This window comes from Anomaloglossus baeobatrachus, chromosome 8 (assembly GCF_048569485.1).
Source record: "Anomaloglossus baeobatrachus isolate aAnoBae1 chromosome 8, aAnoBae1.hap1, whole genome shotgun sequence".
NCBI classification, from domain to species: domain Eukaryota; kingdom Metazoa; phylum Chordata; class Amphibia; order Anura; family Aromobatidae; genus Anomaloglossus; species Anomaloglossus baeobatrachus.
In genome coordinates, this window is record NC_134360.1 from 75,783,351 (window position 1) to 75,802,017 (window position 18,667).

Sequence of the window (18,667 nt, forward strand, 5' to 3'; positions counted from 1 at the left end):
CATTGATCAATGTAACTGAGCCCCAAGACCTCATCAAGGTATATCTCTATATTGGGGTCCCTAGCTCTGTGACCCTAACTGTGTGTCATCTCATTGCAATTAAAAACTGCTGTGGGTGGAGAGGGGTAACTAAGGACTTTCTTATATAGGAGATGTTAAAAACATGGCCGAAAGGGGCGGAGCTGTGTTCACATTCAGAAAAAAACTACATATAACTGAATAGGATAACTGAAGTGAGCACTAATATATATATTTTATGAGTGCAAGCCAAAAAATACATACTATACAAAGGATAAGGCTGCACATCAAACATAGATAATGGTATAATGCCTCAAGCATATGGAAAAATATTGGAATATACAATGAAAAATGCTACTTGCTAATTTGAACATGTGAATAATGAATTGCATACTTGCCATGAATATTAGGAAAAAGGAGATATTTAGCAATCGCATTGATCAATGTAACTGAGCCCCAAGAGCTCGTCAAGGTATATCTCTATATTGGGGTCCCTAGCTCTGTGACCCTAACTGTGTGTCATCTCATTGCAATTAAAAACTGCTGTGGGTGGAGAGGGGTAACTAAGGACTTTCTTATATAGGAGATGGAAAAAACATGGCCGAAAGGGGCGGAGCTGTGTTCACATTCAGAAAAAAACTACATATAACTGAATAGGATAACTGAAGTGAGCACTAATATATATATTTTATGAGTGCAAGCCAAAAAATACATACTATACAAAGGATAAGGCTGCACATCAAACATAGATAATGGTATAATGCCTCAAGCATATGGAAAAATATTGGAATATACAATGAAAAATGCTACTTGCTAATTTGAACATGTGAATAATGAATTGCATACTTGCCATGAATATTAGGAAAAAGGAGATATTTAGCAATCGCATTGATCAATGTAACTGAGCCCCAAGACCTCATCAAGGTATATCTCTATATTGGGGTCCCTAGCTCTGTGACCCTAACTGTGTGTCATCTCATTGCAATTAAAAACTGCTGTGGGTGGAGAGGGGTAACTAAGGACTTTCTTATATAGGAGATGGAAAAAACATGGCCGAAAGGGGCGGAGCTGTGTTCACATTCAGAAAAAAACTACATATAACTGAATAGGATAACTGAAGTGAGCACTAATATATATATTTTATGAGTGCAAGCCAAAAAATACATACTATACAAAGGATAAGGCTGCACATCAAACATAGATAATGGTATAATGCCTCAAGCATATGGAAAAATATTGGAATATACAATGAAAAATGCTACTTGCTAATTTGAACATGTGAATAATGAGTTGCATACTTGCCATGAATATTAGGAACAAGGAGATATTTAGCAATCGCATTGATCAATGTAACTGAGCCCCAAGACCTCGTCAAGGTATATCTCTAAATTGGGGTCCCTAGCTCTGTGACCCTAACTGTGTTTCATCTCATTGCAATTAAAAACTGCTGTGGGTGGAGAGGGGTAACTAAGGACTTTCTTATATAGGAGATGGAAAAAACATGGTCGAAAGGGGCGGAGCTGTGTTCACATTCAGAAAAAAACTACATATAACTGAATAGGATAACTGAAGTGAGCACTAATATATATATTTTATGAGTGCAAGCCAAAAAATACATACTATACAAAGGATAAGGCTGCACATCAAACATAGATAATGGTATAATGCCTCAAGCATATGGAAAAATATTGGAATATACAATGAAAAATGCTACTTGCTAATTTGAACATGTGAATAATGAATTGCATACTTGCCATGAATATTAGGAAAAAGGAGATATTTAGCAATCGCATTGATCAATGTAACTGAGCCCCAAGACCTCGTCAAGGTATATCTCTATATTGGGGTATATATGTAGTTTTTTTCTGAATGTGAACACAGCTCCGCCTCTTTCGGCCATGTTTTTTCCATCTCCTATATAAGAAAGTCCTTAGTTACCCCTCTCCACCCACAGCAGTTTTTAATTGCAATGAGATGACACACAGTTAGGGTCACAGAGCTAGGGACCCCAATATAGAGATATACCTTGACGAGGTCTTGGGGCTCAGTTACATTGATCAATGCGATTGCTAAATATCTCCTTTTTCCTAATATTCATGGCAAGTATGCAATTCATTATTCACATGTTCAAATTAGCAAGTAGCATTTTTCATTGTATATTCCAATATTTTTCCATATGCTTGAGGCATTATACCATTATCTATGTTTGATGTGCAGCCTTATCCTTTGTAAAGTCCTGGCTGGAGACTGGCAAGAGGGTGGTGAAGGACATTTTGGCTAAGCTGAAGGTAACCTTTGATACCCGTTCACCGTCTGAGATAAAAATGTGATTTTATGGATGCAAGCAAAGGGCCCAATAGAGCATATGGAATTATGTCTTAAATCTGCAGGAGGCAATGAAAGCAGTCAAACAGGTGGCACCAGCAGAGGTAGGGGATGAAAATTACCTACTGACCGACCAGTTTCTGGAGGGACTGCTGTCTGATGCCCATCGGACCCAGCGGCGCATCGTAGCCATGCAACACCCAGACATCAGCTTGCCGAATTCAAAGACCGGGCCATCTGAGTGCTGCGTGAACCATGTCAGGCCAATCCTGTGTCCACTACCAGGCTAAAAGTGGATGCTAAAGAACAAGCTATTGAAAAGGACCCCCCCAAGGATTGGCGATTCCAGATTCAGGAACTGATCAAGTGTGTATCTGCCTTAATCTATGCAATGCAGTTCAAGCAGGTGAAATCGCAACTGGTATCCATTGAACTGGCTTCCAGTGCTTATGACCTTCCCTGGCGACGACGCGGTAAGGACCCGTTGTCCCAAGTTCCTGATCAGTATACTGCTGAGAAGTAGCCCATCTGTCGCCATTGTGGTAAAGCGGGACATTTTGCAAAAGGCTGTCCCATGAGTGTCCAGAACAAGGGGTCCGGGACCAGTTCCCTGGTACAGCCATCTCCACCAGAAGCAGCAGAAAAGAAAGAGTGATACTAAATGTTTTCTTGCATAAGAAAAAGTTAAAGTTAATGTTTATTCACTATGCTGCACTTTGAAAAGTTGAAATAACATGCTGACCTGTCTGGAAAAGTTGAAATGTTTGAAATGTTTTATTTGCTATGTCTCCCATAAAGTGAAGAGATATTGTTTGGTTTAATGCATAACAAAAATGCGGTAATCTTTAGAAAATGTTGCAGCCCTGGAGTGCTGCCATTTGCCCCCGGGGAACGTGGCACCCCTGGGCTTCAGGCACCACAGGGTATTACACCTCATTTCAGGGGTAATATCCATCCCTGGTTAGAAGGGGGTTAACTGCTGGTGCCTTAACAAAAACACACACATACAACAGCAAGGTGCTTTCCCACACGGGGTTGGACAAGGACAGACAGGATAGTTGGCGTCACGATCATAAAAGACTTTCCTAACAGTCACTACCTCCCCCATCCTCGATGCTGCCTCCCGTCCATCACCTTCCCTCCCTCCTGAATGTCTCGGGGTCACGAAACCGGGCCAGGCCAGCCCATGATAACGCAGAGCATCTGCACCCCTGGCCCGGTGACATGTTGGGTGAAAAACCCCCTCGACCCCAGGGTGTTACACATGGATCTGCGATCCACTCGCTCCTGTTATCCTCTTAAATTGCGCTGTCAAAATGTGACATCACAATTTAAATGCCCGTCGCGGTAAATCTTCACTCACCTGCCTACATCAGTGGCGCCGTGACATAATCACAGTAAGTCGATAGTTGCTATGGCAGCACAGGGTCATGTGATTGGCGTTTTGATAAGTGAATGAAATCTTTTTGGTTGGTATTTTTAGCCATATTATATGCAGCGCAGCCCCGAACAGGGATGCAGCCCATAACAATAACGAGAACCATCGGATAAAGATCAAGCACAGTATATCTAAAGAAGATATAATGATGCCCGGAAAGAAGTTTAAAGTTCAAAGTGCTGAAAAAATGTGTACAAAAACTCATGATATGTGTAAAAGAATGACGAAAACTCAATATTATTATATATGCAAGAAACTGGTGAATAAAATATGAGGTGTCACAAATGTGGTATGTATGGTAATATATGAACACAACATATGTATAACATAGAGTGATGAAGAATATGAGTAAAGTGACAAAGAAATGTGTACAAATAGGATAGAAAGGGGAGGAAAAAGGGATAAGAAAGATGGGTGGGGAAGGAAACAAGATAACACTAGCTGAGTTATACAAAAAAATATATCATTGTAAATATGATAAAAATGTATAATGCACACAACAAATATGAACAATTTGCATAATACAGCCATGTATACAATTTAAGAATACAGGTACAGTGCCTTGAAAAAGTATTCATCGCCTGTGAACGTTTCCACTTTTCTTTACACACAAACTTAAATGTATTTTATTAGGATTTTATGTACGGTATATTCCAACACAAAGTAGCAAGTATTGGTGAAGTGTGAAGGAAATGATACATGATTTTCTAAATATTTAAAAAATATAAATCTGAAAATTGTGACGTGTATTTGTATTCAGCCCCCTGTAGTCTGATGCCAATGAATACAATCCTGAGTAATGAATTGCCTCCAGAAGTCTCCTAATTAGTAAATTGAGTCCACCAGTTTGTATTTTTTTTCCCCAGTAAAAACTGGTTTGTAAGCAGTGAATTGTGGTAGGTGCAGGTGTAGGAAGTGGCCGGATCATCCCACTCCTACGGTGGTAAATGTACAGTAAGATTTCCGATGTATATTATAATGTGTGTATTGTAATAGTTGTGTTTTATAATAATGACTGTCTGAGGTGGAGCACTGCTGCGATCGGCGCCATCTTCTGGCTGAAAGTTTAAAGTGTTATTATTAACCCGTTCGCGACCGAAGACGTACCGGTACATCCTAAATCACGACGGTGTAATCTCTGCCAGCTGCTGTGGTGAGTTGCGATCCCTGCACATGTCTGCTGATTTGAACAGCAGACATGTGTGGCTTAGTGTGGCTTACAGGTGTAGGTTTATCCCCAATCCACCTGCTCCTGTTAACCCCTTAGGTCGTGCTGTCAAAATGTGACAGTGCAATTTAAATGGCAGCGGCGGGGAAATCAGAGGCCTCGTGACGCGACCACAGGGAGCCGATGGTTGCCATGATAGCGACAGGTCATGTGATGACTCCTGTCCCTATCATGACGTAGTTCCTGTTACAGCTGGCAGAGCAGCGGCACTAACAGGGATGCAGCATTTCTCCTTATCAGAACTGTGCACCTCTGATCAACAGAAATGAATGAGCAATCAGACTGCTGAACCTTTTAATCCCCCTAGGGGGACTATTCAAATAAAAAAAAAGTTTTAAAAATAATAATAAAAAATAAAAGTTCAAATTCCCCCCATTCACCCCATTGAAAATTAAACAGTTAAAAAAAATTAAAAATTAAAAACATACACATATTTGGTATTGCCGCGTCCAGAAATGCCTGATTTATCAAAATATAAAATCAATTAAACTGATCGGTAAACGGCGTAGCGGCAAAAAAATTCCAAATGCCAAAATTACGATTATTGGTTGTCACAAATTTAGCGTAACAAGCAATGACAGGCGATCAAAACCTAGCATCTGTGCAAAAAGTGTACCATTAAAAACGTCATCTCGAGATGCAAAAAATAAGCCACACCGAGCCCCATATCCCGAAAAATGAGAACGCTACGGGTCGCGAAAAATGAAACAGAATTTTTTTAATCCCTTAGATAAAAGTAAACTTATACATGTTTGGTATCTACAAACTCATACCGACCTGAGACATCACACCAACACATCAGTTTTACCATATAATGAACAGGGTGAATAAAATACCCCAAATACAAAGGCAAACGGTGGTACTGGGAGGTGTTTGGTATCAAGAGGAAACAGTGATTGGATTAAAATTACATCAGTAAGTGACACATATCTGGAATCAGGTTCTCAGTCCCAACATTATGCTGCTCTCAGATTACATAGCAAGAACCTGCCAACAGAGTGCATTTAATATTGTACAGTGCCTACAAGTAGTATTCAACCCCCTGCAGATTTAGCAGGTTTGATAAGATGCAAATAAGTTAGAGCCTGCAAACTTCAAACAAGAGCAGGATTTATTAACAGATGCATAAATCTTACAAACCAACAAGTTATGTTGCTCAGTTAAATTTTAATAAATTTTCAACATAAAAGTGTGGGTCAATTATTATTCAACCCCTAGGTTTAATATTTTGTGGAATAACCCTTGTTTGCAATTACAGCTAATAATCGTCTTTTCTAAGACCTGATCAGGCCGGCACAGGTCTCTGGAGTTATCTTGGCCCACTCCTCCATGCAGATCTTCTCCAAGTTATCTAGGTTCTTTGGGTGTCTCATGTGGACTTTAATCTTGAGCTCCTTCCACAAGTTTTCAATTGGGTTAAGGTCAGGAGGCTGACTAGGCCCCTGCAACACCTTGATTTTTTCCCTCTTGAACCAGGCCTTGGTTTTCTTGGCTGTGTGCTTTGGGTCATTGTCTTGTTGGAAGATGAAATGATGACCCATCTTAAGATCCTTGATGGAGGAGCGGAGGTTCTTGGCCAAAATCTCCAGGTAGGCCGTGCTATCCATCTTCCCATGGATGCGGACCAGATGGCCAGGCCCCTTGGCTGAGAAACAGCCCCACAGCATGATGCTGCCACCACCATGCTTGACTGTAGGGATGGTATTCTTGGGGTCGTATGCAGTGCCATCCAGTCTCCAAACGTCACGTGTGTGGTTGGCACCAAAGATCTCGATCTTGGTCTCATCAGACCAGAGAACCTTGAACCAGTCTGTATCAGAGTCCTCCAAGTGATCATGAGCAAACTGTAGACGAGCCTTGACATGACGCTTTGAAAGTAAAGGTACCTTACGGGCTCGTCTGGAACGGAGACCATTGCGGTGGAGTACGTTACTTATGGTATTGACTGAAACCAATGTCCCCACTGCCATGAGATCTTCCCGGAGCTCCTTCCTTGTTGTCCTTGGGTTAGCCTTGACTCTTCGGACAAGCCTGGCCTCGGCACGGGTGGAAACTTTCAAAGGCTGTCCAGGCCGTGGAAGGCTAACAGTAGTTCCATAAGCCTTCCACTTCCGGATGATGCTCCCAACAGTGGAGACAGGTAGGCCCAACTCCTTGGAAAGGGTTTTGTACTCCTTGCCAGCCTTGTGACCCTCCACGATCTTGTCTCTGATGGCCTTGGAATGCTCCTTTGTCTTTCCCATGTTGACCAAGTATGAGTGCTGTTCACAAGTTTTGGGAGGGTCTTAATTAGTCAGAAAAGGCTGGAAAAAGAGATAATTAATCCAAACATGTGAAGCTCATTGTTCTTTGTGCCTGAAATACTTCTTAATACTTTAGGGGAACCAAACACAATTTTTGTGGTTTGAGGGGTTGAATAATAAATGACCCTCTGAATAAACTTTTCACAATTTAAAAAAATTAAATAAAAAAAGAAATAACATTCTTTTTTGCTGCAGTGCATTTCACACTTCCAGGCTGATCTACAGTCCAAATGTCACAATGCCACGTTAATTCCGAATGTGTAAACCTGCTAAATCTGCAGGGGGTTGAATACTACTTGTAGGCACTGTACATTTCTTATTTGGAGGTATATGGGCTAAGATGTTTTCGATATTGTAGAAATAGCACTCCCTCGTTAGCGGAATTCCACAAGCTTCTAGCAGAAGGCAATGGAACTGAAAATTCACCAGGGATCTTCTATTTTCTGTGTATTTCCTTTAGCCTATCAACACATTCTGAATCCGAAACACAGCATGTTGCTGGCTGTGTTGCCAACACAGATATTATACTGCAGAACAATTTAGACTTTATCCGCATCACCGCGAGTCTCCGTTCCGCCGTGTTATCCTTGCTTTTTACAGCAGTAGCAGTGCAGTCTGCAGAGCTTAAAAAACAAACAAACAGAGGCCCAAAGCACTCATCATTAGACGGGACCGGTCAGGATTTGTATGGATCGATTTCAAAAGTTTTGTCAGATCTGTCATGGTTCTGTTAATAACGGTAGCTGTGACACTAATGTGACAAAAGCCTTACTGAACAATCCAATAATAATAAAATCACGTTTTCAGACCTATAAAATTGATTTGCCCTATTACCATGGAACACAGTAACACTTGTCGATTTTTTTAGATCTGAAGCAAGTGTGGAGCTTGATTTTATCTATTATTTCTCAGATGAATCCTTAACTGCTTAAAGGGAACCTGTCACCAGATTTGACGACTATATGCTGCGGACACCACCAGTAAGCTTTATATACAGAATTACAGAATTGCTGTATATAAGAGCCCAGGCCGTTCTGTATAACATAAAAAACACTTTTATTATACTCACCTAGGGGGCGGTCCGGTCCAATGGGTGTCACTGCTCTCCGGTCCAGAACCTCTTCTGTCCGGTCCAGCACCACCTCTCTGCTGCAATCTCCATCCTCCTTCTACCCAGCCCAGTGTAGATGACGCGCCTATGTCATCCACACAGGTTCTGCGCAAGCACACTTTGATCTGCCCTGCTGTAATGCGCAGGCGCGAGTAAAGGTTAAAGACCGCATAAGCATGTGTAGCGCCCCTGACTATATCAGGGTGCTACAGGGAACTGTATCCTGTACTCCAGAGTGCAGGGCCTATCCTCCCGTGGTTCCAGGTTCCCCTCAACAGTGTCACTGACATCCGCACTACAAATCCCAACCACACCTCACACTAGGGCTGGACAAACACACCAGTGGGTTGGTCAAGTTGGAACCCGGCCGCCCACCTAGGGGTCAGGCAGACTGGTGGGAGGGGAGAGAGGAGAGTTAAGAGTTAGCCCTCAGAGAGTGAGGTGCAAGGGAGTTGGAGCTCCCAGGGAGGCGGCAGGTTGGGTCGCATACGGTGGTCCGGGACCACAGGAGTCGGGGACCGGTATTAGGAACACTGGACAGGAGTGTAACAGACACAGTCTAGGAGGACTGTTGGCACCAGAAAGCCAAGCCACCTTACCGGTACCGAGCACGGCAGGGTACAAGACCCTAGATCGGGGAGTAGCTTCAAGCAACCTGATAATTTACCTGTGGAGGATAGTTTCTTTATGAACTTTCCCCAAGAGCTCAGAGATTGGAGGCATCAGCACACCGTGGGGGATAATGTTCTCCAAAATACTCAACCCACTGAAATCCCAAGTGCCATCCACCAAGAGCACAGCTGCCATACACATGGTTAGCGGGGCCCCGAAAGCTTCAAGCCAAGGGGCCACAACTGTCAAACAATTTGTGCACGGAGGCAGGGCTCCGGACTTACCAAGTGACACTAGTGGGAGTGGGACCTGGACGGGCTCCTCCCATAGAGACTGCGATGCCTAGAGACTTTGGTTTACCATCCTTGTGAGTGTCTGCTTAATCCATCTGATCCAACACCACGACTACCGCAGTGAGTAATCTGACCCCTGTACCCTGCTTCCCAAGGCCAAGCAAGCTACCCGCTGCCCCACACCATCTGCCCCGGTACTCCCATCGGCAGCGGCGGTACTCCCCTTTACCGCAATCCACAGGTGGCGTCACGAACATTCATCCCCTGTAAATATCCCCTTACATTTGAAGTGGCAGCAAGCCCCCTGGTCCGGAGACCCTCGAGCCACAGCAACCCCGGATTAGAGTAGTTTGACTGCTGCTGGGGCGGCACACATGCGCAATACAATACTTAGATCAAAGTGCGAATGCTCGGGACCTCAATGCTGGCTAGTGTGCATGATGTAGGTCACATCATGCACACGGGCCTCAGAAGAAGGAGGACGGTGATTGCCACAGATAGAAGGCGCCGGACCGGAGAGAGGAGGCACCAGAGAGCAGCGACACCAATCAGCCATTGGACCGGAGCGCCCCATAGGTGACTATTTACACCATGTCTGCAAATTGGGATTCTGATCTGGCTTATATATCCTGAGTCATATTGCAAAGGATTGTTAAAAATCCACTTGTGACTTTTAGGATTGCTACTTCCAATAGGTGGCGCTGTGCTAGAGTTTGTCTCCTTTACTGGAGAGACAATTTGAATATTTGCATTCTGGAATGCTGTATATAAGAATTCACTGGTGGTGGCTCAGCTTATAGTCGCTAAATCTGGTGATAGGTTCCCTTTAAAGAGGTGCTCCAAAACTAACATTTATTTTTTCCTAAGTATATAATTAATGTAATAAAACTAATAATGTAGTCTTTTTTTCTTATATACATTAATTAAAAATTCTCAACTGCTCCCTCTCTACTCTAACTACTTGGGTTTTTTTTACCTACTTTTGGTTTGATGACATTTCGTTTGGGGGATCCCCAGTGCATGGCGGGATACACAAATGGGAAGTAGCCTCTGTCCCCACCCTGTAACAAAGCGTCATCAGTCACATCCATTTCAAGGCCCACACTAGTGTCAGCTCAACTGAGCATGCATCGGCTGTTATTTGAAATATTACAAGCATATGCTCATTTGGAGCTCTTTTGTCACTGTAACGTAATGCTCCTTTTAAGGCACAGTTACAGTGAGCTTTCTTGCCGTCAAGAGAGTGCACTGTCTGTGTGCATAGTAAGGAGCGAATACAGCAATCAGGAAAAGCAGATCAGTCTCTGCCAGAAAGTTAAATTCTGGTGCCCCTGAGCCTTCAGTCGCCACAGAGCATTGGACTAGCCAGGTTGTCACAGGTAGGTCCTTACACAAACTCACCCCCCTTAATAAGGTGACAGCAGCCAAACTACAAAACTCTTGTCACCTCCGGGTTTGATGTTCACACCAGGGGGCGGAGCCAGTCGGTGTGAACTCCGCCCACCAAGGAGTTCACAAGCCCTGAGGCGGGAAAACGGTAGAGATTAGTCTTGACAGTGGAGTGGAGTGAAGTTCAAGGGCAGACCTGCGTCCAGGTCTGCCACAGTCTACAACAGGTGTCTGGGTTGGAGCCCAGTCACCTCTGGCAAGAAGCCACACGGTGGTGGCTGCCTGCAGGAGCTGAGATTACAGCCGGTGGAACCGTAGGGACCGGGGATGGGCGGTGACCCGCCGGTACCGAACCGAGGAACTGATTGGAAACTGGAGCACCAGGAGGGGTACTCAGACCCAGTATGAGTCCCAGAAACAACTGGGCTGAGTCAAATAAACTGATTGAGGACTGGACTTTAGGCCCTTTCCCACCTAAGACCCGACTGAAGACAACAGCCCAACCATTAGGGTAAAGCCACCGCCCAGGCATAGAGACCCGACGGGCCAGCGTCTGCGGGCAAAAGGGGCTCTCCCGGCACACACCAAGCTGGGGAGCGGACTACCGTTGCTCAGGCATAGGAGTCATCATTTCTAAACAAGTGAGGTGCAGGAGAAAGGCGGAAACCACCAACCTGAAAAGGGGGAAAAGCGCAGTCGGCTGCGGGCACCTTTCACCATCTTGTTTGGTTTACCAGAGACTCCAGCGTGTTTGTAATAATGAGTACAACAGTGACTTCGGGCCGCGCACCGCGCCGAACTGCACCGACACGCCAGCACATCTCCATTCCCCCTCCTCAGCAACTCCCTCGGGCCCCTGGGACCATCATCCCCCTACCCATGGAGGGGTCAACACCAAGCTGCGCAACACCATCCCCGGGAGCCTAGTCAACGGCAGTGGTGGTGTCCATCCATTCACCACAACCCGTGGGTGTCGTCACGAACTCAAATCCTCTACAAACAACCGCGGCTCTGGCCGTGGACCTCCCCACCGAAGTCCCTACGTGTAGCGCCAACTCCCTTTCAGAGTGACGTGACCCCCGGGTCCATGAGGAGCTCGAGCCACCCACCCACGAGCACGGATCCGAGTGGCTCGGCAGCCGGCTGAGCCCCGGGGCGGTACAATTGCACCTTATTTTAGGTGCGATATTCTCGAGGTAAGGAGGGGATTAATCACCGGTGTTCCACCCCTGAGACTGGTCGCTACAGGGTATATCATTATTTCCTTCCCTGGCAGGTCAAGATGTTAATCTAGTAAGTTCTACACACACCTCACACCACCATACAGCAGAGAGAAGCAGTCACTAGGAAAGAGTTAACAATGTTTCTACAGACACAGGAAGTGACTCAGCCAGTTCTTACCAGACTCAGGTTGCCATAGCAACTTGCAAAAGTGGTAGAGGCATGGGCAGTTAGGAGTAGAAAACTGTTACGGGGGGCTGTCTGATAATAACTTAAAGGAGTATCAGACAGTCAGGGTCCACCGTGCAAAGACTCTGCTGCAGACTATGGCAGAGTGCAATACCTCTGTTAACTCACAGAAGGATATAATAAGTAAGTAAAGCAATTCCTTCCTTACTTGGAGGGTGTGTGGAATCATCTCTGTTAATAATCACAGAGACAAAGGCAATGTGTGCGAAATGGCACCTACCTAGGTCCGCTCTTCTAGTGGTGCAAAAGAGACGAACAGCAGCATAAGCCGCACAAAGCTCCTACCTGCGTTCGCTCCACTAGTGTGCGAGGACACGAACCACTAGATATGGCACCTGCCTAGGTCCGCTCTTCTAGTGGTGCAAAAGAGACGAACAGCAGCGTAAGCCGCACAAAGCTCCTACCTCTGTTCGCTCCCCTAGTGTGCGAGGATACGAACAACTGCCAGACGCAGTATAAGGAACGTTACCCTAGCGGCAACGTCCACCTACGAGTCGAACCACAAGGCCCAGCCAGACCATGTGCCTCAGGCACCTGCCTATGTCCGCTCCCCTAAGAGGTAAGGATACGGACAGCAGCCGAAGCTGTAAGGTATAAGAACGCTACCCTGCCGGTAGCGCTCACCTAGCATAGACAGAGGAATGCCTAGAGGAACGTGCACAGAGCGTCTACTCTTATGCATGAACCAAGAGGACTGAGCGCCATGCGGCGTGTGTCAGGGTCTTATATAGACTCTGTGCCTCATCCAAGATGGAGGACACCAGAGCCAATCCGCTGCCAGAACGACAGGAGTGACGTCATGCTGGCCTATCACCGAGCAAGGCATCACAAGCACATGACCAGCGACCAATCGGCATAGAAGGTGTCAGAGACATGTGACCTCGTGTCAGCGATGATGTCACCCGCACATGTGCAATGGCTCCAAGATAGGACTTAGTCTCCGGCGCTCGCACATGTGCAGTAGCAAGAAATCTGGACTAAAGCGGGCTTTACACGCTACGACATCGCTAATGCGGAGTCGTTGGGGTCACGGAATTCGTGACGCACATCCGGCCGCATTAGCGATGCCGTTGCGTGTGACATCGATAAGCGATTTTGCATCGTTGCAAAAACGTGCAAAATTGCTAATCAGCGACACGGGGGTCCATTCTCAAATCTCGTTACTGCAGCAGTAACGAGGTTGTTCCTCGTTCCTGCGGCAGCACACATCGCTGCGTGTGACGCCGCAGGAACGAGGAAGCTCCCCTTACCTGCCTCCCGGCCGCTATGCGGAAGGAAGGAGGTGGGCGGGATGTTACGTCCCGCTCATCTCCGCCCCTCCGCTGCTATTGGGCGGCGGTTCAGTGACGTTTCAGTGACGTCGCTGTGACGCCGCACGGACCACCCCCTTAGAAAGGAGGCGGTTCGCCGGTCACAGCGACGTCGCCGGACAGGTAAGTATGTGTGACGGCTGTGGGCGATGTTGTGCGGCACGGGCAGCGATATGCCCGTGTCGCGCAACAGATGGGGGCGGGTACCCACACTAGCGATATCGGGACCGATATCGCAGTGTGTAAAGTAGCCTTTAGTCTCCAGCGCTCGCACATGTGCAGTAGCAAGAAATCTGGACTTAGTCTCCAGCGCTCGCACATGTGCAGTAGCAAGAAATCTGGACATAGTCTCCAGTGCTCGCAGCAACCGTAACAAAAACAGTTTCACTTTACCTCAGAATAAGCTTGGACACGGGACAGAGCAGACGCACAGTGGTGCAGCTCTCTGAAGGGGAAGCTGTCAGGCCTTCAGGGAGGCAGAACAGAGCTGTCTGGATGTGACACCGAACAGACAGCTCCACCAAGCTGGAGGCCAGTAACATCTAGAGAGACGGGACCCAGTACCTGTAATCGTCGACCAGAAGAGAGTAGTCACCAGAGAATGGAACTGAGCACAAGAGAGAGGTATAGAGCCCTAGTCAAGGTGGTCGCGGCGCCACAGCAGAGAGGGAGCCTGGGGAAAGGGATAGGAGTCCGACCCACGAGACGCTCAGAGTGCCGGCCATTCGGGCCAGGACCGGGGAAGAGTACAGAGTTGTGCATGGAGGAGAGAGGTCACAGATTATCAAACCGGATCCAGCCTCTGACCTGCCCGGGAAGTGACTAGAGTCTCTGATGGCAAGGACCAGCACCTGGGGTGCGATACCACCTGAGCCAGTAAATAAAGTGACTGGAACCCGCACCTGGTGACTCTGTGAGTAACTGCCGCCGCCCTGCGCTCCAGCGCTCCCGTGGACTGCCGCTCCCGTTCTCACCAACCTCCTGGGGAACCCCGCTCTGCCCGTGGGGAGCGATACCATCCCGGCTGCACATAACACCTGCCCCGAAGAGAGACTGTGCAGCGGCGGCTAGTTCCTGGCCGTATACCGCGGGTGGCGCTGTGAAGCATTCCCAATCCCCATCCAGTACTGACCCTGGAGAGGACTAGTCGCAGGAAGGTTCGGCGGCAGAGGAGGCCGAGACCCCAGTCACTGCTGCAACCGGTGACACACTTCCCAGGGGCCCGTCACTCTCCTTCCATCCCCATCTGTATTGGACACTTGTCCATTTGCTGTTCTTATTTAACATGTAGCTGACGGGATAACGAAACCGGGTCAGGCCAGTCACAGCTACTCCAAGGAACCACTGGCCCGGTGACGAGTACCCTAAGGCTCCGTGGATGCTACATCTGACATTCACACTTTACATATAGCTTAGGAGCCTTCTCTCTGGGGAGCTGTGCTAGGGTAGGCAGGGGGTTGGCCAACACAAAGCTTGGGACTGTCACGGTCACTAGGACAACCACCTTGGGGGCAGGTTCCACTTGAGGTAGAAGAGGAGCAAACACACACAATAACTAGTCAGTCAACCCGGGACATCAGTTCTGGGACACAGCACCACCTCTTTCTTCTCTTCACGGGGCTTGGAGCGCAGCGTTCAGCCCAGGTGCCTCACAGCGGGAAGGGCAACTCTAGAAAAGGACTTTCTTCTTTTCAACACCGGTGGCTTCTCCTAACTTACCTGGGGTCAGCGGAACGCTACAATATATCGCACCTGCGACGGGGGCGGGGACTATCACTGCAGCGTCGGTAACACATTGTTACCGATGTCGCAGCGTGCAAAGTACCCCTAAGGCCTCTTCTACACGTTTTTCACGGACGTGTCAAAGGTGCGTTTTCCCCTCCGTGAGCCATGTTTATGGCACATATGTGTTCTTCGTGTGTTATCCGTGATAACACACGGAGAACAGGAACTTTCTGCTCATCTGTCCCTGGCTTCGCTGTCCGTGGTGCTGATCTTCGGTCTCCGGTCCTGCCGACTACCCGCTGCTGCTGCTTCCGGCCGCAGTGAAGTGAATATGCATTGAGCATAATGAGCGGCGGTCGGCAGCAAGTGACAGCAGCGGCAGAGACTGCAGGGCTGGAGAAGGGGAGTAATGTTTTGGTTTTTTTTCTCGCAGACACATGTGATTTCTCCGGTGCGTGTCACACGGAACACATCCATGTGGTCCGTTTGCATTACGTGTGACCCGTTTGCGTTCTGTGTGGCACCCGTGATGCCGGAGAGAAAACGAACATGTTGCTGTGAGGAACACACGGACACACGTATGACACACTTTCCGCGAGTAAATACATATGTGTATCCAAGTCCATTAAAAAAACAAGGTCTACGTGTGCCCATGTCTCCGATACGTGAGGAAACTGACCTAACACGTACCGGAGGCACGGACGTGTGAAAGAGGCCTAAAGTCTGTTCACTTTACATTTATATTTAAGGGTTCCATGTGGAATCTCCTGTCTTTTTCTACAGCTTGATTTATGTCAAGTTGACAAATTACACTGCATTGCCACAGTAAATCCAGACTCAATTCTTGTCACGCAAAACACCTTGTAAATTATCTTGAATTAGTTGGCTGAGGTTTACTGTCATGGACTAGGGCTGATGGATGAATTGCAATGTACACACTAGTGGACCTAGGACTACAGACAATAGATATCAACTAATTAAGTGTCACTCACCCAGGCTTAAAGGTGTAGACACAGCACATACAGAGTAAATTAATGTAACCTACCACAAGATTCCTCTTGAGATTATTATCCCCAGAATATATATACATTCTCCCTCTATATTATTAACTGTTATAGTATGTCCAAAGTGTCTGGCGCTGTAGGACTGGCTCAGTAGTGATCTATCAGCAATATCTCATTGAGTGTTAGGACAGTTGATATTCATGGAAAAAAATAGATTGTCAGATAGAACATTTGATAAATATATACAGTACTGCGCAAGCATTTTAGGCAGATGTGGAAAAAAAATGCTGTAAAGTAAGAATAATTTCAGTTAGAAGTGTAGGTTATTTTTTTATCAATGAACAAAATGTAAAGTAAATAAGAAAAGTTAATTTTAAATCTAATCAATATTTGCTGTGACTATTATTTGCCTTCAAAACAGCATCAAAACATGTATTCTTTCAGGTACACTTACACACAGTTCTTGAAGAAACTCAGCAGGGAGATTGTCCCAAACATCTTGGAGAACTACTGACAAAAAAGACAGTTGTACTCTGAGATGCTAAACCATGCAAACTATGAATGTAAAAATATAGACATGCATCACTGCTAAAGGAAATCTAAGAAACAAAATTGAGATATTTAGCATACAAAAATGGCCATTTCTATATCTGCCCAGTAGCCACGTGCAGGCAATCTGACATTATTGGGAACCTACACTGAACTGAAGCCTCTCTCTGGGTATATGGGTGAGTAGGAACCTGTATGCTGTATCATATCAGAATGCAGCTGTCTTTTTTTATCATTATATGCTATGTTCAGTTATGCACCTGTTCCCACTGTAAATTTAGGAGTGCCGTCAGTCTTTTTGTCTAGATTACTTGGTCATGCCTTCTGATTGTGCAACCCTTCCCCCATTAGCCACAGTTGACTTTATTCTTTATAGAAGGTTCCTATTCATCCATACACATGGAGGTTTTTAACCCAGAGAGAGGCTTCAGTTCAGTGTAGGTTCTTAGCAATATGAGATTGCCTTGGCATGTCTACTGGGCAGATATAGAAATGGCCATATTTGTACGCTAAATATCTCAAATTTTTCTTAGATTTCCTTTAGCAGTAATGCATGTCTATATTATTACATTCATTGTTTGCATGTTTTAGCATTTCAGAGTGCAGCTGTCTTTTTTTAGTCATTATATGTCATGTGCAGTTATGCACCTGTTCACACTGCAAATTTGTGAGTGTCATCCATCTTTTTGTCTAGATCTTGGAGAACTAACCACAGATCTTCTGTGGACGTAGGCTTGCACAAATCCTTCTGTCTTTTCATGTAATCCCAGACAGATTCGATGATGTTGAGATCAGGGCTCTATGGAGACCATATCATCACTTCCAGTACTTTATGGTAAAGATATTTTTGCATCACGTTAGCTTATGTTGGGAGTCATTGTTCATCAACTGAATAAATTTGGAGCCAATCAGACCTCTCTGATGGTATTTCCTAATGGATAAAATATTTGCAGGTACTGTATTTCTCTGCTTTGAGGATAACAAGAAATAGTTAACATTTAACACTATACATGCAGTGTTCGGCCAAGGAAACTTATTGTAGCAGATGAAAGATACCTCATGTTTACTTTCCTTCAAAATCCAAAATTCCAACAGTGCCAGCAGCTCAGAACTGGCAGGAACCAGTAGACCCTGCTACATCCATCTACCGGTCAGAGAAGTCTTTCCAGAAGGGATATTCATGGAAGAATTGTTGCAAAAACCCATACCTTTGATATGGAAACAAGGCAATATGATTCATCTATGAAGGAAATGTAGGAACTGGGTGCAGAAAATATCATCAGATGATATGGATTGAGAAGTCAAAATGTGAACTCTTTGGCTGTAAAAGGCGATAGATTTTTCACCAGAGAGCAGTGCAATAATGAGTGTATGAGAACAGTGCATCATGGTGGAGAGTCCTTGCAAGTTTGGGACTGCATTTCAGAAAATGAAATTGGAATTTGGTCAAAATTAGTGGTGTCCTCAATGGTGAGAAATACAGGGAGATACTTATCCATTATGCAGTATCATTGCATAATAGATAACATACAGCCAAAGTCATTAAGAACTATTTTAAGTGTAAAGAAGAACAAGAAATCCTTGAAGTGAGTCCTGATCTCAACATCATCGAGTCTGTGTAGAATTAGATAAAATAAAAAGCAAAACTGGCAGCACTTCCAATAGTGTGAACAGATGCATATCTGTTCACAATGCATAATATATCTAATATATAAAGCTGAGTGTACTTGTATATGTATGTATGTACAGTGCTGACCAAAAGTATTGGCACCCCTGCAATTCTGTCAAATAATACTCAGTTTCTTCTTGAAAATAATTGCAATCACAAATTCTTTGGTATTATTATCTTCATTTATTTTGCTTGCAATGAAAAAACACAAAAGAGAATGAAA